At 34.6% G+C, this 26,622-nt stretch overlaps 1 long non-coding RNA gene across 1 annotated transcript; it reads right to left on the bottom strand.

Annotated features, from left to right (window-relative positions):
* Window positions 1–281: 281 nt before the first annotated feature.
* LOC128553832 (uncharacterized) lies at window positions 282–26,622 on the bottom strand. Its single transcript, XR_008369447.1, has 3 exons — window positions 26,488–26,622; window positions 26,237–26,374; window positions 282–471 (listed from the first exon to the last, which is right to left on the bottom strand). It is a non-coding gene; the product is annotated as an uncharacterized LOC128553832 (long non-coding RNA).

Below are 26,622 nucleotides of genomic sequence, written 5' to 3'. Positions count from 1 at the left end.
AAAAGTTGTAACCGTAACGTGTAATCTATCACTAAACACTGGCCATTTAGATATTAAAATAACAAAATAATTTATCTATACCAGTTCTATTTCATATTGACATGACTGACGAAAAGAGTACACTGTTCTTCATCACATTTATTCTTCAACCTTGTTGAGAAATACACACATACTACTTTGAATTCTCTACGAGCCTTATATATAGAGAGAGAGATTTGAAATAATATAAGTTCTACTTTAACGATCATATGAAAGCATAAAACACGTACTTTCTTACCTTAAAACTACCGATACAGTCCGAGCATCTATACAGGGTCTCTTTCACACAAATGCTCTTATCATCTCTTATCTGCAGAATATAGCCATAGTTCTCGTCATTGTATATTGCTTCAGGCTCTTCCCACGAAATGTTAAAACCACGACTTCTTACACCCGTTATTTCCAGATTCTTTGGTGGGTCTGACAAAGTTTCTGCTCGTAAATATATTTTATAAACATTTTAAAGTTTTCAACTAAACATGGGCCTTTGCATGTCTTACTACCTACAAACATGCCCACTTGCACTAGTATTATATTGTATAGAAAAACTGTTCTATTCATGTCAAAGTCATCGTCCTTAAAAAATAAGAAGGATGGACACAAGGACACAAGCACACACCTTATTTATGCCTAGTTATCAAGCTCACCATATGCGGGATCGACAAAAACATAAACAAGAAAACACTTCGACATGTAATATTTGCAAGAAGTAAATGACCCTAGGTTTTTAATTTAGCTGTGTGAAGTTGGCTGAATTATTTTTTTTACTGAATAAGTTTCCATTACAATTGTTATACTATTGGACCAAACAGCCTGGTATCATAAGCAAAGGTTTGTACATCTGACACATTTCATATACACCTTGAGTTCCAACTGTTGTAATCTGTTAAATAAACAATATTTGACATTTTCTCCGTTCAAATAACAACATCTTTAAACTAAAGAGTAAAATGTTAAGATCTTATTTTCTGGGTTTTTTTTTTAAATTCACTTCCAACACATTCTGCTGACTCTTGATGATACGTAGTATTGCAAACAGGTACTTTTGTATGGACTGCTACTATTGTCCCGTAAACACGAAGCGCTTGGGCCAGGACACTGATCGAAGTTGTAAACAGGTGTACTGCATGCAAATCCAAGCGAATTTCCTGAGGTATTCAACAAAAACAAGCAGTAAATTAAAACTATATTTTGTAAATTGGAGGTTTTTAGCTCTAGAGATCCTTTAAAACGGACAAGGATCCAATATGAACAATATGAGAGAAAACCTTATGCTACTACCAAAGTTTAATGAAGCGGTTCATGAACAGAAGTTGTTTAAAAATAATTCTTTTTTTTTCTTTGCTCTAGCAAGCCCTAAAGGAGCCAACACACTCCTTTTGAACAAGAAATGGGAGAGGACCGTATCACGCCCGGTAATCTCCAAAATCATAACCTTTCGGTTATGTATGGAAATGCTTCTGTTGTGATTTCCGGTTATGACGGTTTTCACGTAAAAACAGTGACACAGGTAAGGAATTCTTACGTTTTCTTTCAAATATTCCGATAAATGAAAAATCAACGAACGCTATTCGATGCATGATTGAACAATGATTACATACATACAAGATTTTCCGTGCAGCGACCAACAATTTGCTTCCTGTCAACTTTAGAAGTTGAACACATGATAACATTTCAGCGTTTTTGTGCAACCCATGCCGCTTTCTGCTATTGTTTTCGAACGCATACGTTTTTATTCCGCCAAATAGTCGGCGTCAGCCGATCAATGATACACAAACGTTTCATTGTAACACCACTAAAACGCGCGTTGTTTACGAAGGAAATGATGCAGTTTATTAGGTGTTATGATTCGATTGAATTCTTGAGATTTCTGGGCGTGCGTATAATAGAGTCATAGGCCAAATTTGGTGAAGATCTATCAAGTTCTTTATCAGTTGAAACTGTTTGAAGGTATTTCTGTTTTCAGCCTAAAAGGGGCTAAGCATCCCCGTTTAAAAACATTTGGGAGATACCCTTACAATTATACTGAGACCAAGTGGTTCATGAGAGAGTCGTTGAAAGGAGTTTCTATTTTTAGTTCTTGCTGCCCCAGCTAGGCGCAAAGCACCCTCATTAGGAGAAAATCGGGAGAAGATATTATAATGATGCCACAAATAAAAAATGATAAAGATCCATAAAGCAGTTAATGATAAGGAAATGTTTAAATGTATTTCCAGCTTTAGCTCTAGTGGTCCCTTATACGGACCAAGAGTATACGTTTTTATAAAACTTTAAGTGGATTTTATTACAAAACTACAGACAACGTTTGATGAAGATACATCCAGTGGTTCATGGAACGAAGCCCTTTAAGGGTATTTCTATCTACCTGCCCCTTACAAGCACAAAGCTTCCGCATTTATTAATAGAGGAGCGGACTGTTAAATGATGCTACAATGTCTGCTGATGATCCAGCAAGTGGTTAATGAGAAATCATTCATAGGTATGCCTATTTTTACTTTTATGTCTATTTAAGCTCTTATGCCTCTAAACTGGCCAGTTGTTCCCATTTGGAAATAAATGGAAGAAGACTTTTAAATAACACTACATACCCACTTTGATGAAGATCCATTATGTAGTTTTTGACAGAAAGTTTAAGGTATTTCTACTTTTTAGCTCTTATGGGATCTAAAAGGGGCTGTGTGTTCCTATGTAAACAAAGTTAGGAGATGATTTTATCGAACTGCTATAGACTAAGTTTAATGAAGATCCATCAAGGTGTTCATGAATAGAAGACGTTTAACGGTATAGAAATTTTAAGTTCGAAAGACCCTTAAAAGGGTCAAACCTACTGCCCTAAAATCAAAAGGGCTCTGATCTACTATAACAACCTATTACCCTATTTCAGTTTAATGGCCAAAGTTATCGAGTTAATGATCAGAAACTTTTTAGAACAAATAGAACAGAGATCTAGACCTTTGACCTTCCGATACAAACCAGAAATGGACAATCTACCGACCTCAGACAATCATCATATCAGCTTTGACAGTCATATGTCTAAGCATTATTATTTATCACTGTGACATTGATCTTAGACCTACCGTTGTACATACAAAATTCAAGCTATTTGTTATTTTCATATATTTTCTGTGTTATTGTTATAGGTTAATATGAAATAAGGCACTGCCTCAATCGGAAATCAGTCCGACTTCAACTCAACCAATAACATTTGAAAAGAACTGTCTAACGACAGCACGGAAGGACACATTTTTAATTCGACAGTAAATATCTTATTCGGTATATCGCATGTTACCGCAGAAGGATCGATTCCGTATCATTTTAAAGGTATATTATGGAATAAAAACAACACTGCCCATATTTGTACTAACGTGCAAGAAGTTGCGGTTCGGACAAGTTATGTAGACGCTTATTAGGCACAAGGCAAAAGCGTATTCTTCCAAAAAATCAGAAGTCCGATGCTTCGTGCACGTGCCGGAATGACACCTTTTTTAATTGATGGTATATATCTCATTCGGTATATCGCATGTTTCCGTTGAGGGATCGATCCCGATTTTGGTCGCTTCCAATCTCTATTACCTTTGTATCGGGAAATCAAACTCCTACGCAGTGACCTCCTTTGCCGCTACCACTGGCACCAGATCAGAAAGAAAATGCCTCCGCACGTGTTATACCCTACCCCTAGGTATTCTATAAGAACCATGGTCATAAACGGGAAAATGCACTAACCCATTTCAATCGTACATTTCTCAAGTTAAACGCGCAGTTCGGTGGATGTGTACCGAATATATTGAACAAGCGATAATTTATATTCCATCGTGCACCAGTTACATTGTCTCAATATTCCATATTGCTGAGATTATCAACATATTTTATGCTTTCGTCAGCGTTACAGAAAAACTTGCTTGACCTTCCCTAATGAACATCCGGTCTAGAGGTCACGGCAGTGTGCATATGTTTGGCGAAATGTAAACAAACAAAAACAGAATTTTAAAAAAAATCACAAATTTACACTAAAACTCGAAATGATGAATGAAATTCATATTGTATATGATCTTTAATTTGAAATCGTACATTGGTTTGCATCTGTTCTGTTTATTTTATTCATTTTGCACATTTATGTTGCGTTTTCACATTTTAGCGAACACGTGTAGTAAAATGACGATTGACATACATTTTCACAACAGCCAATCGGAATAGTTTTATAATCTAGAACGGAACTTCATCAGGGGAGTTAAGCAAGATTTTGTGTAACGTTGAAATAACTATAAACTGCGCGTTGTTTTTTTAAGATAAGATGTATTGAAAACATGTGACCGGTACACAATGGAAGATAAATTAACACTTATTTAATATCAATAGTACACATTTACTGAACTGCGTGTTTTAGGTATGAAATGCGCGATTGAAACGGGTTAGTATATTTTCCCGTTCATGACCATGGTTCTTATAGAATACCTAGGGGTAGGGTATAACATGTACGGAGGCATTTTCTTTCTGATCTGGTGCCAGTGGGCGCTACGCTCTCATCGATCACTGCCAACACAACATTCACGTGACCATTTTATATCTAGTGATAATCGGTAAAAATGGCGGACGAAACTCCGAAGAAATTGGTTCTCCTTAATTGTTTTCTTTGTGACAGAAAGAGGTATTAAAATTTAAGGGGAAAATTGCAAGAATTAATAATTATGGCAAACTTTAAAACAAATTTAGATTTTCAAGACTTTGTTGACGCATAAATAAAACAAAGTCCACTTTGCTGAATTTTAGATGAAAAAATGTGTTGGCAGTGTTCACTGAGAGCGTAGCGGCAAGGGATATCTCCGAGTTGTCGGGAAATATGCACGAGTTCTGCAGCGGAAATATTGCGCGATTTTATTACCTACGTATCTTCACGATTAATTTTAATGTAAATATTACGAATTTGTTCAAACGCCTGAATAATATTGACACTACTGAACTAAAAAAAAAAACATTTATGCAAAGACGCTTTAAATTAAGTCACGCACCAGATATATGGAATTAAGGCATCAGTAAGAATTTGTCGAGATTTTTCTGAAACCTTTATAAGTGTAACTTTGTTTGCAGTTTTCTCTTAATTTCAATATGGCCAGTCCAGAGAACTTTGTTTTGGACTTAATCGGCATCAATCGTTGGCTAAATAGATTTAAGAACAAAAAAGTTATTGAAGGCACCAGTTGGCTGATTGGGGTAATATTTTGAAAGACCTTCACTTTTTTCTCTATCTTAACGTTTTTAAACACTACTCAGGCCTTACGTTGCTAAGTGCGATTAATCACTTGCTAATTAAGAAATGCATCAAATTTTCACGCTCATAAATACATTTAAGATATTTTTGTTTATATATAGTCAAAAAGTTATTCATATTCCATGGCTCTCCAGACGGTTACAATACAACTGTTGATAAATAGTATAAAAGTCTGCTTTTCTGTATTTTCCAGAATCTCTTTATTTATAAAAATTTGTTCAGAAAATCAACCCTGGAATTAAAATATTACATTTAACAATACACAATACTTTTCCTTGCTAAATGTTTTTTTGTTTGTATTTCAAGGTAACATGTAAAATACTTTAGGTGTTTACAGAAAAATAAGTTAATGAAACTTACTTTGATCATTTAGCACTGTCCCTTATATTCTTTAATCTAGGTAATAAACTCACACCCTATAAAAGACTTATTCCCCCTCTTCCTCTTGCAAGTGATCAAAACAATAAACAGACACGCAAAAGGTAAGAATCGTCTTCAAATTCATTATTTGACTTTACACTGTATGTGTATTTAAGTTAAACGATAAGTCTAACATAAATATGTGTATATGGTGATATAATAGATGAAACTGACAGGTAATGTTTAAAAAATGTTGACTGATCACAGTCATTGCATGAAAATTTACTCGACCAAGTCACGAAACTGATGAATATCACGCCAAATTGATTCGTAATCCAATTATCCATGATGTTTTCTGTAATAAGTATGCATACTCCATAAATATATGTAAAAAATATGTTTCGTTTCTTTTGTGCTTTTGAATGAAATTAATTTTTATCTAGTCTGTGAAAAAACATTTACTGTATGCCGACTTGCCAATTTTGATATTTTAACTGAATGCGTATTTGCGAGTGATACTGTATTCTATCTAGCGAGTACAATAGGCGATTTATGTCATTAAATGGCGTAAATGAAATAAAAAAAAATATGCATACAAAATTGTTTCTCTTGATCAGTAGTCATGTTTATAATGTCATTTAATGTCGAACCCCTATGCGATGCTTGTACTAATCCATTGGGATGGGGTTGAGTGTCTGTGTCTCACTATCCTACTTAATTAAATAATTAATTGAATGCTTCAGCGTCGTTTACATGCAAGTGTTCAGTGTTGGTTTTACTCACATATACTATCATAAAATACGAATTAGAAACTGAATGTATACACAGGGTCCCTACTATGTCTTGTAAGAAATTAACCGTCGATTCCCTATGGAAATCACACGAAGAAATGTTACCTTACCATTTTAAAAATATCGATGAGATGAGACAGGAGAGGACCATAGGCTGACCCCCGTCTGTCTGTCAGTCTGCAACAAAATGATCCTCTGATATAAAAAACAACCTATTTCACCCGCAAGTATCTTGCAAATGGGCGTATAAATAGAAAAGGAGAACGAAAACATTGTCGGAAAAGTCGATTGAGTCCTTATTAGTAATTCAGAGTTTACTTCATGGTAAATCAGTCAACAAGATTCAAAAGAAGTACAAAATAGTTGAATGGCCTAATGGTTTAACTACCCGATTCCCCCTTCCTCAATAATAAAATAAACATGTTATCGTTACAAATACAGCCGTCGTGTTTACTACCTTTCAAGATTTACCGCTATTTCTAATGTTAGAAATAATTTACATTTGATAGTGATAACGCACACACGCCGGGAATCTGTCCTTGCGGATTTGGTCGTTTTCATTGCTAGGCCTTGCTCAGTCCGCTTCCGTTGTTTTAAAAATGACGTCAGTTGTACCTCGTCTTTGTTTCAGTATGATCGGCAAATTTCGACATTTATATCGAAAGCTGTATGTTATTTGGTAAGTATAAATGTATGGGAAATGATTATCAAATCACAGCGGGTAGTCGTGGTTAGGCATTAGAGATATTGCCATATCTATGGCCGATAAAGAGTTAACAGGCTTTTCCTTTGATTTTATCTGGTGACCTAGTTTTTGACCCCACTTGATTCAGATTTAAAGTCACCTATAGATTATCAAGATTAATATTAAGTTTCATTACGATATGGTCATTTATCATGCCATTACTATAGCAACTGCCTGATAAAGCCTGTCTGAGAAAAGCAGGCTTTCTCAGGTCAGTGACTTGAGAACACTTTGCACTGCTTAAACCTATGATTAAATCCAAGGACATCAGATTGTGTCCATTTTGCATTTAAAAATTATTACGCCCCCATACGACACTGAAGTAGGTCTTTAAAATCCAAAAAATATCAAAAAGCGGCAAACAAAAAACCAAATGCTAACCTTGTGTTTTGTAACCGACATCTCTGTTCTGCTGAACACGAAAGAATAATTTCAATTTGTTGCCAAGTAAAATTTTATCCGAAGTTCAGTTGCTAGACGGATACCCATTCTCACCAAGCAAATGTTTGAAGTGAATTATATACACACGCCATAACGCCGCTTGGCAGGAAAAAATAGGCAGTTCCGTTTCATCTACCGTTGATTTTATTCCATAACAGTCCATTCCAGATGCAACATTCCATGATATAAGAGCAGAGAGCAAAATCCTAAACAAACGCTTTGCATGAGTCATTTTCCGTTTTCTACGAGCGTTTCCGTTATAAAAACATTTTTGTGGTAATTGCAAATTGGTAGGCAAACGCTATACATTAGTGACATTGTCTCACGTACCTATTAGACCGCGTTTTTAAAAATAATCGCGTAAATATGTCTTTAATAGTTATTCTAAAAAACAAGATGGCGTCGTTTTGAAGAAAACAAAAATAAAAAAAGAAGTCCGGCAAAACAGCATAATTTGATCCACCCCTACTTTTTGTACTTTATTTCGCATAATAGTAGGATTTATGTTGTTAATAAATTATGGCATGAAAATAAATAGAATAGCAGGTTACTGTCTTTTGAGAAAGGGGCTAGATATGGTTCATATCTAGCCTCGCCTGAGAAACCCTTTCTCAAAAGACAGTAACCTGTTATTCTCTATAGATGTGGCCTCTGGAGTGTTAACTTGATTTTCCTTTGATTTGACTTGGTGACCAAGTTTTTGACCCATCTGACCCAGATTTGAACTCGACCTAAATATCACCAAAAACACATTTTGAAAAAAGTTCCATTAATAAATGGTCATAAATGTGGCCTCTAGAGTGTTAACTATGTTTTCCTTTGATTTGACGTGGTGACCTAGTTTTTTAACCCAGATGACCTAATGTCGAACTGGTCCAAGATTTCATTGAGGGTAATATTCAGACTAAGTTACATTAAGGGACCAAATTGTGACCTCTAGCCTGTTAACAACCGTTTCCTTTGATTTGACCTGGTGACCTAGTTTTACCTAGTTTTTGAGCCCAGATAACCCAATATCAAACTCGTCCAAGATGCTGTTGGGGGTAACATTCTGACCAAGTTTCATTAAGATCTGATCAAAAGTGTGACCTCTCAGTGTTAATAGTCAAATTGTTGACGACGGAGGACAACGACAAACACAGGGTGATCACAAAAGCTCACCTTGAGCACTTCTTGCTCAGGTGAGGTAATAAACCCTCATTTTTTCCTCTAATGGCACTTCTGCTTGTAAAATGGGGACTTATTTCATTCGCAGAATGTATTTTCAGTAAAATAAGAACAGTTTCATATTAAAGCTCATGTTTTTATGGCAAATACAAAGACAAAACTAAAATAGAGCTGTTTACTGTGCGACGCTGTCAAGAACGCGATCCACAAAGGATTAGTGGATTCAATCTGGCGACGTTTCACTCCAAATCACCCCATTTACTGTTAATATTTTCACACCTTATTAATTGCAGTTGCGATTATATATTGGTTTCAATGGTTTGAAATTCTAGAAAATACATTCTTGTATGCAACACATCGTCGCATTACAGTCTCATGATGGTGAACATTTTTGCCAAGTTTCAAATTTCAAAATCCCTTAATGCATAAAGAAGTTATGGCACTGACACGAAAAACAGACCATGTTTCACCTTTAAGTGTCACTTTAAAAAGAAAAAGGAAAATAATAAGATGGACATTAACTACATAAAGCCGATGTTTGTATGTAAACTTTGGTAGGTAGGTGCAATAGCACTGAAGTAATTGCACGACCAAATATATGAGGACACATATACAAACAGACCGAACAGACAGACGGCATGGTGACTGCTTTATACCACCCTCCTTCAAACATTGTTTGAGGGTTCTAAATATGAAGAAATACTACAGGAGAAAAGAAAACGCCGATATTTTATAAAGAAATCACTCACAAAGAGGCATACAGTCTTTTTACCAAATTCACAAGCACTTGTACAGTAATTAAGCAAGCGTGCGTACAGTCAGGAAATAACACCGAATCTTCTTTCATTTACGGTTATAAACAAACTGGAGAATTTATCAATGATTTTATTTCATTTTACCAAACTAGTATTGTTTCTTTATCCATGAAACAGTCGAATTTACATGTAGGTCATTCTTCAAGCAAGAAAATAAATACCTTTGACGCCGACAATGTACAATTTCTGGACAAAATCAGTGATCAATCGAGTTTTTGCTATAATTCTACCTGTCATCAGACTAACACATTATATACAGAAACAAATCATGTTTAGCTTCCAATAAAATGTAAATAAATATACCTTCAAAGCAAATCAGTCACTTTAAAATGCTATTTTTCAACTTTTAGCTGTCAGTTTATTGTTTTGATCACTCGCAAGAGGAAGAGGGGCAATACATTTGTTTATAGGGTGTAAAACTATACGTTTCAGTAATTCAATCAATGGAAGTTACCGACTGAAGTTACCGACTTCGAAAGAAAAACATTGAAAGTTATGTATGAAAAATGCTAACATTTTTATCTTTGTTTATCCATATAATAAAGAGAAAAGTTGTTTTATTTCGTAAAGCCGATCAAAATACCAGCAGAAAACGCCAAATTGACTTTCGTCGACAGGCATCGTGAGAATAATATTGTAATAAAAACTGTGCATGCATACAAAACTTCACCACATGCAAAACCAAACATATATACTGCTAGGATGACTTAAAAATAATTGTGCCTAAACCAAAATGATATTGACATATTAAATTTTTCAACGTCTCTATATGTCTCTCTGTTTTATTTTATAAACGGTTTGGCCTCATGGTCTTTAATCAGAACGATATAATTTCAAGTAATTTTAACATCTTGGTGTAGGCATCCACCACGTAGGCAGCAGGGTTCGAAGAAATCACTTAAAGACATGTGTCGATGCTATGTGGGTATTAATTATTACGCATTGAATCACCAGTTAGCCTCCTGGAGCTAAACAAATATATTTCTACTTTTTTCACCACATTCAGAAAACCTTTTCAGCATAGAGACTAAAGAACCTTGTGAAACAAAATCCTTACAAAATATATACATGTATTTGTTAAGTTCGGGAGGTTTTTGGTTGAGAGGGTTTAATTGTTCTACATTATATTTTTTCCTATTTTTCATTATTTCTATTTTACTTTGCTTGACAGGCAGGTCCCATTATAACATATATCACCAACTTACTGAAGCACAAATCAGTGGAGCTTGAAATTAATCCTTCTTACAGGAACATATACCACTGCTACTTCCACTGTTGGAGAACAGTGAGAATCAGCACTACAGGACTTACATATTAATTTTTATGAACTTTGTTTGCTGGTTAGCAGATATAAGAAATATATATATAATATGAATATAAATATATATAAAAAAGAATATAAGAAAAATCCCCTTTAAATGACAGACATGGAAACAGAAAGACGAAACATTAGCTGTGCTTTTTATAACATGTTCATAACGTTTTCATGTAAATATCGATTATTTATGTTTCTAATGTTTTATGCATCTAAAATTGGCATATGGAAGTCTTAAAGTATTTGGTCCGTCAGTCAGTCTAACATAATTTAAACTAAACAATTTATATTTGGTCAGTTCCAGTTATTCACATGTATTACATATACTGTTTTCTTCATATGTTTCTAATATTGGTGGAATTTTAAAGATTATCTGTAGTCTTAAATCAAGTATGTTAGAATTATCGTCCGTTCTAATAAAACTCTAAAATAGCTCGTAAAACTACAGGCCTGCTGTAACATATTATTGCAGTTTCTATAACAATCTATAACAAGATCAATAACAATTATATTTCATTATTACAAAATTGGACATTTCACTTAAGGTATTTTCAGAATAGAATTTCCAAATTTACTTCTTTTTTTATATAAAAACATTCGAAATGTCAGTTGATGCATAACTGATGTAACCTGCTTGTAAAAGTGAGTATTTACGAGTAAACCTCTTTTACTAAAAGTGCTCTATTACTTAGGTTTTAAATATGTATCTATTTTGTAATTACAACTATTATATCTTTTGAAATGTTAATTCTTCAGCAATGCACTAGCATATTTGACATCTCAAACAAACTACTAAAGGAACTTCAGCATTTGCCCTTTCGGCGCTTACCTGAACAATTATGGACGTTCAGTTTGAAATAGTTTTATTGGGAAATATCTTTTTTCATGCCTACCTAACGATGAAAGTACACGATTGTCCGGGCACGGACCAGGGATAGTTATTCCTGTCTTTCTTTAGGGAAAACCCTAATTAGTTAGTGTAAAAACGACATTTGAAGTACAAGCCTTATTCTTGGAAGACCACACTAAGTTGGTCAGAATGGAAAGTATTGGAATTTATTCCAAACTCTTACGATTTAATTACACACGTTTAAATTTTGCAATTTGGTCGAGACTATTCTTTATGAGTCAGGTGTGCCACTGCGGTGTCATATATGTTCAGCAGATACATTTCTTATTGTTATTGATATTGTTAGGTAAATCAGGATGATGCAAAGTTTCAGCATTTCAAATTAATGCAAATACTGCAAATGCGAATTGTTTTCATGTCTAAGGTCATGCAATAACATACCATATATGTTTAGCATCCAATATTTGGTAGAATTTTCGTTGTGTGATCGAAACCAAAAAGAACATTTCCAAATTAAATCTAAAAAGCCAGTGATAACGTAAAAATAAAAATTACAATGACTATATCTATTCATTAAAGAATTATTACACTTGTACATCAGCGCTAACCTATTTTAACTTAATAAATTTACACTCGTTAGAATTGTTTAAAAAATATTGCTAAAACTCGAATATAACTTTCTTTTGTGTAAAAGCTTTCAGAAGGTGATGCTAATTTTCGTTGATATACAGCTCTTCTCTTAATTTTATTTTCTTGTCTGTTAGGCAGATTTAACTATATAATAGGGATGCTTAATATAAATATACCGGCATCCAATTTTGGCACAGCTGAAGTTCAAACAATTTTCCCGAATATTAAAAGCATTTTCCAAATATTTTCAAGCGACTACCAGCCATTTATGTAATAGAGTAATACTAGTGACTTTTTGATTCAGATGAAAATACTGACCGGGTAATGGCAATTACCATAAGCCAGTGTTAATAACGGAAACAGATGATATTTGCTTCGGACATAACTCGATTTGTTTCGGTTTCTGTGAATCTGGAATGCGCAACTAAGATACGGACTGAGGCTGGCATACGACATCCTATATTTACCTCCAATATGAGAAAAGACTGACAGAAGGAACACAGAGCAAAATGCAAATAGTAATTTTCAAGTATCACCTTCAATCATTGTGTGAAGTTTATTACATTTCATCAACTTGAAGTTGGGTGTGTGTTTGTCTCATCCACGTTCGTGTTTGCGCTGCTGTGATTTGCCGTTTCGGAAGCTGCAATTCCTGGCTTTGCCTTTTCCATAACCCATTTTTTTATTTATTTTTCATTTTGCGTGTAATAGAAATGTACATGTTGTTTTTAGACAACCCGTCTGCTATATCTTTCTACTAGAGTTTCTTTTTGCCTCGTGCATACTTTGCGATGCCTAGCTCTCTGACTAAATTTGGGGTGCTCTGTGCTTTCAGGAAATCTACCCTACCTAATTATTCAATATTCTCTCTTTCGATTACATCCAAGTTAAAACTTATAGGTACCTGTCTGTTCAAAAACATATCTTTAAGGAGTATAAGGTTTTCCTTTTGTTTAAATCCTAGTATTATTTTCATACAGACTTGTTGTAATCTTGTCCGATGGCCTGAGGTTTGACAAATTACGTGAATATTATAAGACTAGACTTTATATGTGATATACCACAAAACAAAAGATAATAGGTAAGGGTAGATTTCTCGGAAGCACAGAGCACCAAAACACAGCTCCAGAGCCACGCATTTACATAGTATGCCCACAACAAAAGAAGCTGTAACGGAAAAATATTTCAGATGGGTTGCTTCAAACATCCAACAAGTACATATTAATTTATGTTAAGTATTAATAGAGGGGAAAGGAATGGTAAGTGGCGAAATGGTGTCGGGGATGGGGGGGGGGGGGGTCCGAAGGGGAAAGTTGAACAAGGACGAATATACAAGGGAATGCCATGTTCTTTAAAAACACTCGCACTACAAACAAGCAACACATAAGAAAACAGAAGGAAAAAAACAATCCAGTACCGTCTTGGGATTCGGCTGCCAAAACAAATGAGGAGCCACGAAAACTTACTAAAAGTAAAGGGGAGGGGATGCAAAAAGAAGCGTAAATGCAGGGGAAAGGAGAGAGCAGTAGGGGGACAAAACAACCAATTGACAATAGGGACACCGCCCTGGGAGGGTCAGTAACTTAAATAAAGGAAATGGGGGGGTTTAAACGCGTTTAGGGCATGCCAACCTCGCACTTACTCTATTTTCAGTAAGTTGGACAAGACAATGTTAATTAAATGTTAACAATAATCAATACTACATACTCGACACAAAACACAACACGGACAGTTAATAAACGCAAGCATCAGACAAGACAACATACGCAATACAAAATACGATACATAGGGAAAACAAGTTGGAAATAGGGGCACCGCCTTGGAACGGTCAGTTACCTATATAATAGTAACTGGGGGTTTAAAGGTGTTTAGGGCATGCCAGCCTCGCACTTACCCTATTTTCAACAAGTTAAACAACACAATGTAAATAAAATCCCCCCTGAGAAAGGCTCTAACATTAGTACAAAAGTAACAGATAAATAAAGCAAAACATAAAATTAAGGTAAATTTAAGGTACAATTACACCAATTGTAAAACTTAAAACGTTAGAACTGGCTTGACATTGATCCAAGATAAAAATAAGGCACAGAGGGGAATGAAAAATAATTCCTACTGCAATCGTGCAAAACTACAAAAGATTCAATGGTATAAAAATGATGTCAGTGCTAAAAGGTGATGACAATAACTACACTTTACATAGTTTGCGTTAGAACTTTGGTCAGGACCTTGACAAGAATATCACTTAAACGGGATTGCTATAGATGAATCTAATGGAATAAAGGCCTTACAAGTCAAATGTGTGGTCGCCGCGTCACTGAGAGTGAAGCAAATATATGCTTTCCCAAATAACATTTTGCTCCAAAATCCTGCAGCATAGAAGGAATGAATGTAGGTGATGAGCCTATTAAGATGTAAATATATAAAAGTTTTTTTTTTCGTTTTATGTTGAAAGTTAATGTAGCCGAACTAAAGTCTGAATAGTCAAATGCATAACCCCACTTTACCCTTGTCCATCAATTTAGAAATCGGTCCTATGCAACATGTCTACGGAATAATTGACCCCTGCCGTTATTAGTTCGAGCTGTAGAATTATTTTATAAGAGAAGGCCAAATAGTTGCCTTATCGAAATTTGGTTCTATCAATGCACCGGTCCGTACCTTCAATAATGATAAGATAGACACCTCAGGTCTTTCTGCACTATTAGAAAAATGGAAAGTTTTATTTTAACCGAATAACAAAGCAGTATATTGTAAATTGTGATGTAAAACTCAGTAAAATAAACAAAACAATGGCTTGAATATTTCAGCCAAGTTGCTGAAAATCAAACGATCTCTGCAAACCGTATTAATATGCAAGAATAATTTGTATACAGGAATTACAAAATGTATACCCAGTAATCTCTAATTTTTAACTATTTTTTTTTTATGCCGAAGGTGGGCATATTAAAATCGCACTGAGCGTCCGTGTTAATTCTAGTCCGGGCTATAACTCCGCCATTCATAAAGGGATTTTAATATAACTATGAATGAATGTTCATAATAACGAGTCGAACTGTAATAAGCTAGACCCAGATCCCTAGCTCCATGGTCAAGGTCACACTTAGAGGTCAAAGTTTAACAAGGTGTGTTCCTCTGCCATCCATAAACGGATCTTAAAAATACTCGGCATAAATATTAACGATACGGAGACAATGTGTCACGCACACCCAGACCCCTAGCTCAAAGGTCAATGTCACACTTATAAGTCAAATGTTGACAGGGTCTGCTTCGTGTCCGGTTCATAACACTGCCATTAAAGAGGTTTTAAAATTACTTGGCATAAATATTCCAAATAATAAGATGACGTCTCATGCGCAAGATCAAGACGCATAGCTCTAAGGTCAAGGTCACACTTAGAGGTTTAAGGTTAACATGGTCTGTTTCTCGTCCGGTATACAAGTCTGCCACCGACGAATGGATTTTGAAATTACTTGGCATAAATGTACCGTATAATGAAATGACTTGTAATTTCCTTGAACTACTTTAATTCTAACGACATTTCAACCTTGCAAATTCGTTTACCAATCAGTTCTTTAAAGTTTACATTTCATTTCCAGATAATAAATCTTGGTAAAACTATGTACACTTTTTGACATCTTCTAATTTACATGCAATTATGCGTTATACTGTTTAGATTAGATTGAAACTGTCAACATTTTTCACAATACTAATAAAATCTGTAAAAGGATCCTTTGGACTTGTGAAATTACATAACACGATTTGTGACTTTATCTTTTCCTTTTTTAATAGTTTTTGTAACAAACAAGCTACAGAACATTTATTAATATAAACGTGGTTACAGTTTTGTATGTTTCATAAAAATATTAGTTAAACTATTGAAAATTTATAAAGATCATTACTTTGTTTGAATAAAACTTCAAAACGTTACCAACTAAGTATTTTGCACGTTAGTTGCGCTTATGCTCTTATATTAAGTAGGCCTTCTCTTTAATATATTTATATGAGACAATTTTAGTGCAGTACTAACTGGAATCAGTACGAAAGAGTGGCATGACATTTAAAGTTGTCACTTACGTACGAGTACCGGTAACATAATATGTTTAACAAATTGCACTGTGACTTACTCTTTACATCTAAATAGAATTTCTTGTAATTTGCATACTATTATTGAAGAAAACGTGTTTATATTGTGCATTAATAAATAATTTAAGATTAATTTTACACATGTAAAATGAGCATGAATAATATCAAGTGACAGGAAACTAATTTCTACAACAGTTTAAATGTACGATGCTTAGTTGCAAATATTATTTATGGCGAAGACTTCGCCTTCTGTTAACTTGTGAATTACAGTTAATATCAACATATTGCTGCTACAGAGCAGGTGGAATGTATGGAATAGAATTGTCATGAATAAAATGAAATGATGTAAGTAAATGTCAAAGGTAACTTTTAAATTACAATGATACAAACGGACTGGCACACACAATTATTTCTTGCTACACCCTCCCAGTAAGTTTGTACATCAAATGATCATATTTAAAAGATAAGAATGTGAATCAGGAAGACATTGCTGATTATTGTAATGGCGTTGTCCGTCAGTCCGTCTGTCAGTCCGTCCGTCCGCAGCTATTTCTCAGTAACTACCTGGTAGAATTTAATGAAACTTGAAATAAGCATGAACCAACATACTGCGATGATGCCCGTCTGGTTTCTTTATTGATCAATTTCCTTAGAATTATTGCCCTTGATTTAATGAAAAATGTCCGTCCGCAGCCATTTCTCAGTAACTAGCAGGTAGAATTTCATCAAACTTGAAATAGATATGAACCAAGATATGGCGATAATGCCCTTCAAGTTTTTTGTCGATTGGTCAATTTCCTTTAAAGTTATTGCCCTTGATTTAATAAAAAATGCACAGAAATGTCCATCCGCAGCCATTTCTCAGTTACTAGTAGGTAGAATTTCACCAAACTTGAAATAAATATGAACCAACATACTTTTATGATGCCTGTCATTTTCTTTTTTTATTGGTCAATTTTCCATACAGTCATTGCCCTTTAATTGTTTAAAAATCCACAGATTTGTACATAACAAACCAACCAATTGGAAGAATTTCATTAAACTACCTTCATTTTTTTCCATGAACATTTATTATAAACATGTGAAGTTGTGTACCAGCACCTGGTCGCCACATTGCCTTGATTTATTTTATGAAATATTGATATAACCGTTTGGTTCGTACTACTGGCATAGCAATAATTATGTTAGGTATAAGATATTTAAGGTATAATTCTTGCACTTCACACAATAAATCGTTATGGTATTGTATGTTTTAGCTAAAATATTTATGCACAAAATTTATAGACCGAACAAGTAAAAAAATAATTAAGCATTATCTTGACATCTGTGACCATGATATTTGTGTTTAAGGTCTATATATTAAACTCTCAACACATCGTCTGGCAGTGTTGGATATTATCGTTAAATACTCGTACATATAGATATAAAAGTCATATTACTCAAATAATTTTCTGCCAAATTATTATGTGAAATGTTGTACAATAATAAAGAAATAACACGTGAAACCTCTTGAATTTTACGACATACCTTTCTTATGTCTAAAACGCAATCAGAACGGTTCAAACGAAATTAACTGTATTCAGGTTTTCCTCACCTGAAGATCTTCAAACTTCCAGCATATACTGTAGATGTGTTATAAATCAAAATGTAGTAAATGGATAAATATGCCATAAAATATGTATGTAATGTTACGGAATCCTGTTAGGGACATCGCGTTCTCGTCCATTGCCTTTCACAAATGCCCTTCAAAAAGAACCGCGAGTTTGCTCGTTATATTCTTGCATCTTTTTTGTTTAAAATAAATGGATATTTTATTAAATTTCTATCGGAAAATCAAAAAAAAAACACGAGATTCAACATTCTTTTTCGCGCACATGTTTTCCACAAACGTCGGTGGTGGAAAAATAAAACATTGTATGGTAGAATCTCGCGTTTGTTTTTACGTCGTCAATGATCCCGGACTAACGAATAGCTAACAAATCTCGCGTTTTTATTCCTAGTGCATCTGTGAAAGGCGAGTTGCAAGAACGTGATGTCCATAACAGGATTCCGTTTAATGTTCAATATGAAATATCAAGGTTTCGTATTTTTATCTTACCTTCTAATGAGATACTTAAGATATTATGTACTGTTTTCATTTGAACCATATTTGTACTATGAGAGGGTCTCGTGGATGACTAGCGTCAGCTAAATGAGTCACCATCTATACATAAAGAACTGACTGACTGACTGACTGACTGACTGACTGACCTCACCTCACCTCACCTCAATTCACCTCACCTCATCTGACCTCACCTTACTTTACTTAACTTACTTCCTTACGTACTATAAACTAGACACGAACAATAACGTTACTTTTTACTTCTAAGCGTGACTGACTTTCAAGGTAATTTTATGGTTATTGTCTTGAATGACACTCATAGTGAGTGTTTTACTAAGATACTTGAACAGTCATGCAATAGAGCGAACAAGAACCTTAACTTTTATTTTAAGGTGTAACTCGTCTCGTTTGGGTTAATATTTCTGCCTAGTCATACGAAAATGGTATTAAGTGCCAGTTTATTTGAGTTTATTTGAATATCCATGCAAACATAAAATAGTTAAAGAGTGGACACGCTTTTGCGCTCACACGGACTCACGCATGTTCGTACGCACGCACACACTCATATGGACACGGTATCACTATATGTCCTCGAGGCCTCATTTTCGATGACGGGTACGTAAACATTAATGTTAAAGGAAAGTACATTTGTTAATACTAACCAAAATCAATAAAAGAAGGGTATAAATTTTTATTAGTCTTTTTATGAAAATAGATCATTTCTGTATTTAGCTATCACTTCTAGCCACAGCCTCTTTCGATTTAAAGGAGAGGTATAATTGAGAGTCATCGGCGTAGAAATGATGAAGAAGTCTGTCACATCTGCATATTGCACCCATGGGTTTAGTGTACATGATATAATTCTCTTGAGCAAGTACTGATTCCTGCGGCACTCTGTATTTCATCATTTATAAACGTCGACAACTCACCATCAACGCACACAGTCACGAAGATATGATGACACCAATGCAAGTGCTTTGTCTGTGATTCCAAAATGATGTTTGAGTCGGTGTAACAGTGCTTGGAGGTCAATCGTGTCGAAAGCTGCAGACACATCAAGTAGCACGAGAACTGTTACAGAATTATGGTCGAGAGATGTGAAGATGTCATTCTGTACCTTTATCAAAGCCGACTCTGTTGAATGAAACTTTCTGTAAGCAAACTGCAGTCCCTCATGTGGCTCATTTTCACTCAAGTGCTGCTCAAGACGCGCATCTACTACCTAGATTTGTATAAATGAGAGGTAGATTGGACACAGGCCTGTAGTTGTTTTAGAATATTTGGTTCAAGACCTGGTTTCTTAAGCAGGGCTATTATCCTAGCAATTTTAACCCCTTCTTGGTAAATAACCTAATCATGTCTCCCACACCACTGTGTGGTGGAAGACATATTGAATTACTCCTGTCTGTGTGTCCGTCCGTCTGTCTGTCACAAATCTTGTCCGCACTATAAGTCGACCATTTCTCATCCAATCTTCACCAAACTTAAACAAAATGTGTTTGCCAATAAGTCCTCGGCCAATTAGATAACTGGCCAAATCAGCCCAGGAACTGCGGAATTATGACCCTTGAATTACTGATCCGAACCACTCATCCAAACCATTTTAATCACTAAACCAAAACTTACTGAACCGAGTAGCTCTTTAAATTACTGAACCAAACTTACTCCTAAGTGTACTTTTCTGAACCAAAACTTACTGTTGAAGTGTACCTTTTACTATTCAGATGATTAGGCAGTTATGGGAGACATGCTCTCAAAAGCAACTCTAGTTCCTTTGATATATATATGATGTTTGTTATCAACGGCAAGAGCTCTTCAAGACATTTCTTCGAAAGCCATGTAGGGTCACAGGGTTTGTATGTATGGTTTGTTTTACCTCTTCTGACGTTGCGGCAGCCAAATCAGTAAGACAGTTTGCTACTACCTGGTGTTATGAGTAATGCAAGTCTGCTGAATCACAATCAGTTAGGCTATATGAAAAAATGTTATTCCTACCATTTTCAATTTTCTCGATGGAAATGTCACTAAACTTCTGCACGAGTTCCTTTGACGATGAGTTGGAGGGACGGGCAACATTATGACTGTCTCCTGGTAGATTTTTTGTTATCTTGGCCAAACGTTTGTGATCAGTGCCACTACACGACTTTACCTTATCAAAGAAGTAGTCTTTTTTATGCTGACGATTCGCAATTATACCTATCGCTCAAACCAACAAATAAGCAATCTCAAAGGGGAGCGGTGGTCTAGTGGTTAAGGTGTCGGCCGCTCAATCCAGGGGTCACTTCTCATATGACACCAGTACTGGTTTTTCCAGGAAGCGGACTCGAGAGTGGTTCCAATAAGCTTGAAGCTTTCATCACAATCGAGCTAAAACAAATTAGTATAAACTAAGCAATCTCAAACAGGCACAATATATCGTGTTGAAGCGTGTCTTCCGGAAATTGTGTCATGGATGCACAGCAACATGCTCAAACTAAATAAAGATAAGACAGAAGTAATAGTTTTTGCCTCAAACAAACTGCTCATTTAGTTGAAAACGTCACAATTACTGTTGGCGACTCTGAAATGAAACCATCGTCCTGTGTTAGGAAACTTAGGGCAATGCTTGACGCGAGATTAGACATGGAACAGCATATAAACTCGGTATCCAGATCGTGCTATGGTCAGATCAGACAAACTGGTCACATAAGAGAATATCTAATAACTGACGCAAAATCTCTAGTAAACTCCCTAGTAACATCACGGATGGACTATTGTAACGTGCTGCTGCATGGAATATCGAAAACAAATCTTAAAAGACTACAGCATGTTCAAAACACAGCAGCCCGCCTGATCACAAAATCGTCCCGCTACGACCATGTTACTCCTAGCCTGAAAGATCTCCACTGGCTACCTGTAGAGTACAGAATCAAATTCAAAATCTTAACACTTACCCATAAAACATTACATAACAAAGGTCCAGTATTTATCAGAAAAATGCTGAATGTGTACCAACCAAAACGAGACCCACGATCCCAAAATGGTTCACTAAGGCTGGAGTTACCTACGAACATTCGAACAACAACTTATGGTGACAGACGTTTTAAAACAGCCCCTGCAAAGCTTTGGAACGCACTCACTAGGAATAAGGGATTCAACATCATTGTGTTCATTTAAAACATCACTGAAAACACACTTTTTCATTCAAGAATACGGGAGATAATTTTTTAGATGACTGGACGAAGTCTCACACTTGTAAAATGGAACTGTGATACTGCAGTGTGTGGTATTTCTTTCTAATACAGTATATGATGACACCATTAACCGGGGGTTTGAACCTCTATATATCCAGCTCGTCTGGATGTACCAGATGCTTTAAGCGCTTGTATTGGCAATAGGGGTAAAATGACCTCAAGGGGAGGGGTGCAGTCATGACTGTTTGTTACAATAAGGCTGTAATTATTATCATTGTCATTACTAATATTGTTATAATAACTATTATTATTGATGTGTACAACATCTTTGAATATATCATTTATAAAAGTAGGCGTTTTATCAAATTTTTCAGTTTCAGTTTTAGTTTTATGATTGCATATGCCATGTTTTGTGATTTTCTTACATATCTGCGATATGTCACATGTTTAATTGTAAAGAGCCCTTGAACGTATTTTTCATATGAAAAGTGCGCTCAACAAAGCTGATATAATAATAATAATAATAACAATAATAATAGTAATAATAATAATACACGTCTGTGCCTTCTGCAAACGAATTTAATGAAAGGGACGTTGACATGTCTTGTTTTGAAAAAAGAAAAAACGTCAACATAGCGTAATTTTCGAAAAGAGACCGGCTTCCGCACCGGAGTTGGTTTTGTGGCACAAACGTTAAAGTGAATTGTAGAGTGGTCTTGTGACATACCAGTTTTGTCACAAAGACCTAGATCGATGACCTCGACACCTGCTATTATTTTGCCTTCGTTCCTGGTTACAACATCTTATATATGACCGCGGGCATACGTTGATCCATACACATGCCAAAAGTACAAGTTTAAATCTGACAGCATCTCGGTCGGATGGTGTCATACAATTTTAGAAAGTCTTTTATGTTGCAGAATTCATTTGACTGATGCAACCATTTTATCATACAGATACTTCGCATGTTAAATGTCACATACATATTTCAAAGGTCACAGTAAAAAGTATAAAATATATAAAAAAAAAATGCATAGTCATTTTGCCTACTGAAAAGATATATAATCTTGTATATAAAAGGGTAATTGTTAACTGTTATTCAAACTCATTAATGATTGAAAGAACACGAAATAAATTGCCTATTAATTATTATTTTCTCTTTTTAGAAAAGTGATTTAATATATCATTTCATTCTATGTTTAAAAATCATTGTGTATCCAAAATAAGGCTTTAACACAAACAAGCACATATTCTTTCAGGATATAGGCTTGTTTAGTTAAGCAAGCAATGTAAACTTGAACATCTGTACTCAAAGGACCCCACTAAATAGGAACAGTTACAATGTGCAACTGTTTGAGAAATAAATTTTAGTTTTGCGTGCTTTTTTTGGCAAATAAAACATGGTTTTGAGTTCAGAAGCATAGTAATCAAATCACGAAGGCCAAAGGCCTGAGTGATTAATTACGACGCATCTGAACAACAAAACGTGTTTTAGTTGCCAACAAAGCACACAAAGCTAAAATATTTCCATTGTAACACGTTCGATATACATCAGGAAGAGATACTAATATGGAATCCTTTTTAAGTGTAAATGGACGGAGTAAACCGGAAAAGCCAAAAGTAGGTCATTTTTAAATCACTTTGTTTAAATCGATAAGACAAAACACGATTAAATCTTTCTTTGTGTATATAAAAGAAAATCTTAAAAGTGTTAGAATGTTATATTTAATCGTCTATTGCATTTAACCGAAGATAATGTGTAAAAGCGGCATGTACCAAAAAGAGCTTTGTTGGACTACAATATCAAAAGGTGCATAAAGTGGTAAAGCAGTCGAAAGAGTTATGCTTGCTTCCTACACTTTGCACCCCCTCTCAATGTTCTCTATAATTGTGTGAAATCAAATTTCAACTTGAAACATTGAATAGTTTTTTAAGTTATGTTCCGGACAAGCATAATATACTAAAGGGATATTGTTCTTTGACGTACAATTCCTTTAATTGTTCTTTTATAAGCCAACGCCTTTAACCATTTCTTAAAACAATCTTTTATGGCATATAAAACGATAAACTGACTGGGCATAATTGAAAGTGCAACACTAGAGATAAAGAGTTATGTTGTTTTGTTGTTTTTTGTGTTTGTTTTTAGGGGTTTTTTTTATTAAATATATCTATCATTGTATGCAGTTTGAATAAACTTCCTTTCCCATTTTTAGAATAATCCTCAGGACAAATAAATAAATGGTGATAATTCAAAAAGTAAGCACGGATGACTGGTTGCAGACACAACACTTCCTCTCAACGTACCTTGTCATTATGTGGGAAAGATCAACAAAATCTATTTGATAGTGTTAGAGTTACTCTAACACAAAAATGTATATATATGAAGATAATTTATTCAAACTGTATACAAAATTAGCGGTTGTTAAAGGAAATTGCTGGGTACATGAACCATAACTAAAAACTGCTCTCTACTTTAGTACCTACCATTGTTTGAAAAAAATCTCTTCAGCACTTTTAGGATTATATCCAGGAAAACTCAAAGGAGATAAGTAGAAAAGTGAGCAAGGTAGTGGTATGGATCTTGTACACAGCCATTTCCTTTAATGTCACCACCTATCTTTGTCTTTGTATGCATTCCTTTCACACTTTTACACCGTATGCCACTAAGGATGATCAAATGGATGATTGGTAAAAAATTAACCAGAAACTGAAATGTTATCAACGTCCGACTAGCACTTAAGGTTGACAATAACATTTATACTTACACAATGAGTATAAACTTTCAGTGCTAAGTTAAAACAGTTAATGACTTTTAAATAATTCTTTATGGACATTGTTTAAAATGCATCCTTTTGCCAGATGCATCTTATTGGTACATACAATACTTAATCAGATCATGTTAAAATTTCAATTAATTGCCATGTTATATTAACCTAGATGAGTTTTCAAACAGGAATGCAATTAAATACTTATTTTCTTCGTCAAGGGACATTATTCACAAATATACTACATTCCCATGCTAAATTTACTTCAAAGTAAGAGAGATTGACATTATTATTTATAAATCATGAATTTATATCATTTAATTCAAGTAGAGGTATGTAGTTTTAAAATGTCTTGAAATCTATAACTGTTGAATGCCTTCAATTGTTAATAAATGTTTTCAAGAAATGTAGTTGTAAATTGGTAAGACATGAGAAGTAAAACATCAGTCTTATTAAAGGCAAGTAATCAATATACAAATTAAATGCAATACAGTAATGAAACTTGTTTTTAAATATCACACCAGTGAAAGATAATATCAGTGTTGGTCAATGCATATTTGCACTGCATATCAACCTATTGTTTTGCAATCATAATAGTGCTGTGTTACCTATATATACAATAAAGTTGTGACTTGTACCATTTTTCAGATTGGAAATCTAAAATTGTTAATAGCTTTTTGTGTCTATCAATACTATCTTACTTTACACTCAATATCATTTTGAATAAGTAGAAAAAGTGATGAAACAATCATGTATGGTGCTGTAATTTCCTTTACCAACAAAATATTTAGTCTGAGTGCAAGTGACCTAGAACTTGCCCATGTCACGTCGTTTTGTGATGATGAATATATATGCTAAGTTATTTAAATATAAATCCATGCATTAACAGACAAAAATACTGGAAATATTTTGTCTCCACTTGTAATTTTGATCTGTAGCTAAATGTTTGGGACTAACATAGAACAATTCAAATTGCTATAGTGATTGTTTGTGCCAAGCTACTTGAATATCCATTCATGCAAAGTAAACTTAATGACCTTGAACTTGAGACGGGGACACGTTTTCTCCTTATGGGGAACATTGATTTTATTTTGTGCAACGTATTTTCAAATTCACTTCCTTGATGGCAGTGGTATTGACCAGGCACAATGTGTGACGGACGGAAGGATAGATGGAAGGACGCAGCTCATTTCTATGTCTACAACCCACTTTTCTTTGGGGAAAAACTTTTCAAAAATTGTGAATCGTATGAATTCGGTACAGTTTAGTTATTATGTAAAAAGTCGCCAATGAAATTTTACCAGCCCTAACTTTGTTGAAGAAATAAATATTTAAGTATTGTAGAAGTGATGAACCTTTTAGAAATATAAAGACGTTTGACTATTTGACTTAATCAAATTGATAATTATATCTACTAGTTTTCTCCGAGTTTGTTGCATTATGTCTCATTCAAGTATTAGCGTATATTCATTAAAGCTAAACATAAGAGGGAATAAGCATAGATCTTCTGATGGGAATGTCAAGTATGTTACAAACAGATCTTTGTCTATTACTTTTATACATAGAAAGCAAACAAAAAAACAACGTATGTCTAAAGAAAAATATCAGTAAAATCCTTTCTTTGGAAACAAGTTCAAAGCATTTTTGCATGTATTTCTGTTTTGCATTTTCCTAGTAAAAAATAGTGATACTTACTCGAATTACACTGTCCTCCAATATTTCCAGTACCAGTTGTATCATAATAGCCATCTTTACACTGACAGGTAGAGCTACATATTGTATTTGTGTCACTACATTGGGAGACATCAACACATGTTTGTCCTAGGTCTTTCTCTGTAAAATGTAATGAAACATTTAAATAAAATCCTTTGTTTTGAAACAAGTTCAAAGCATTTTTGCATGTATTTCTGTTTTGCATTTTCCTGGTACAAAATAGTTATACTTACTTGTATTACACTGTCCTCCAATATTTCCAGTACCAGTTGTATCATAATAGCCATCTTTACACTGACAGGTAGAGCTACATATTGTATTTGTGTCACTACATTGGGAGACATCAACACATGTTTCTCCTAAGTCTT

The sequence above is a fragment of the Mercenaria mercenaria genome, unplaced genomic scaffold (genome assembly GCF_021730395.1).
Source record: "Mercenaria mercenaria strain notata unplaced genomic scaffold, MADL_Memer_1 contig_4364, whole genome shotgun sequence".
Lineage (NCBI taxonomy): Eukaryota > Metazoa > Mollusca > Bivalvia > Venerida > Veneridae > Mercenaria > Mercenaria mercenaria.
Note: the sequence above shows the minus strand (reverse complement) of the source record. Positions and strands in the feature narration are given on the sequence as shown.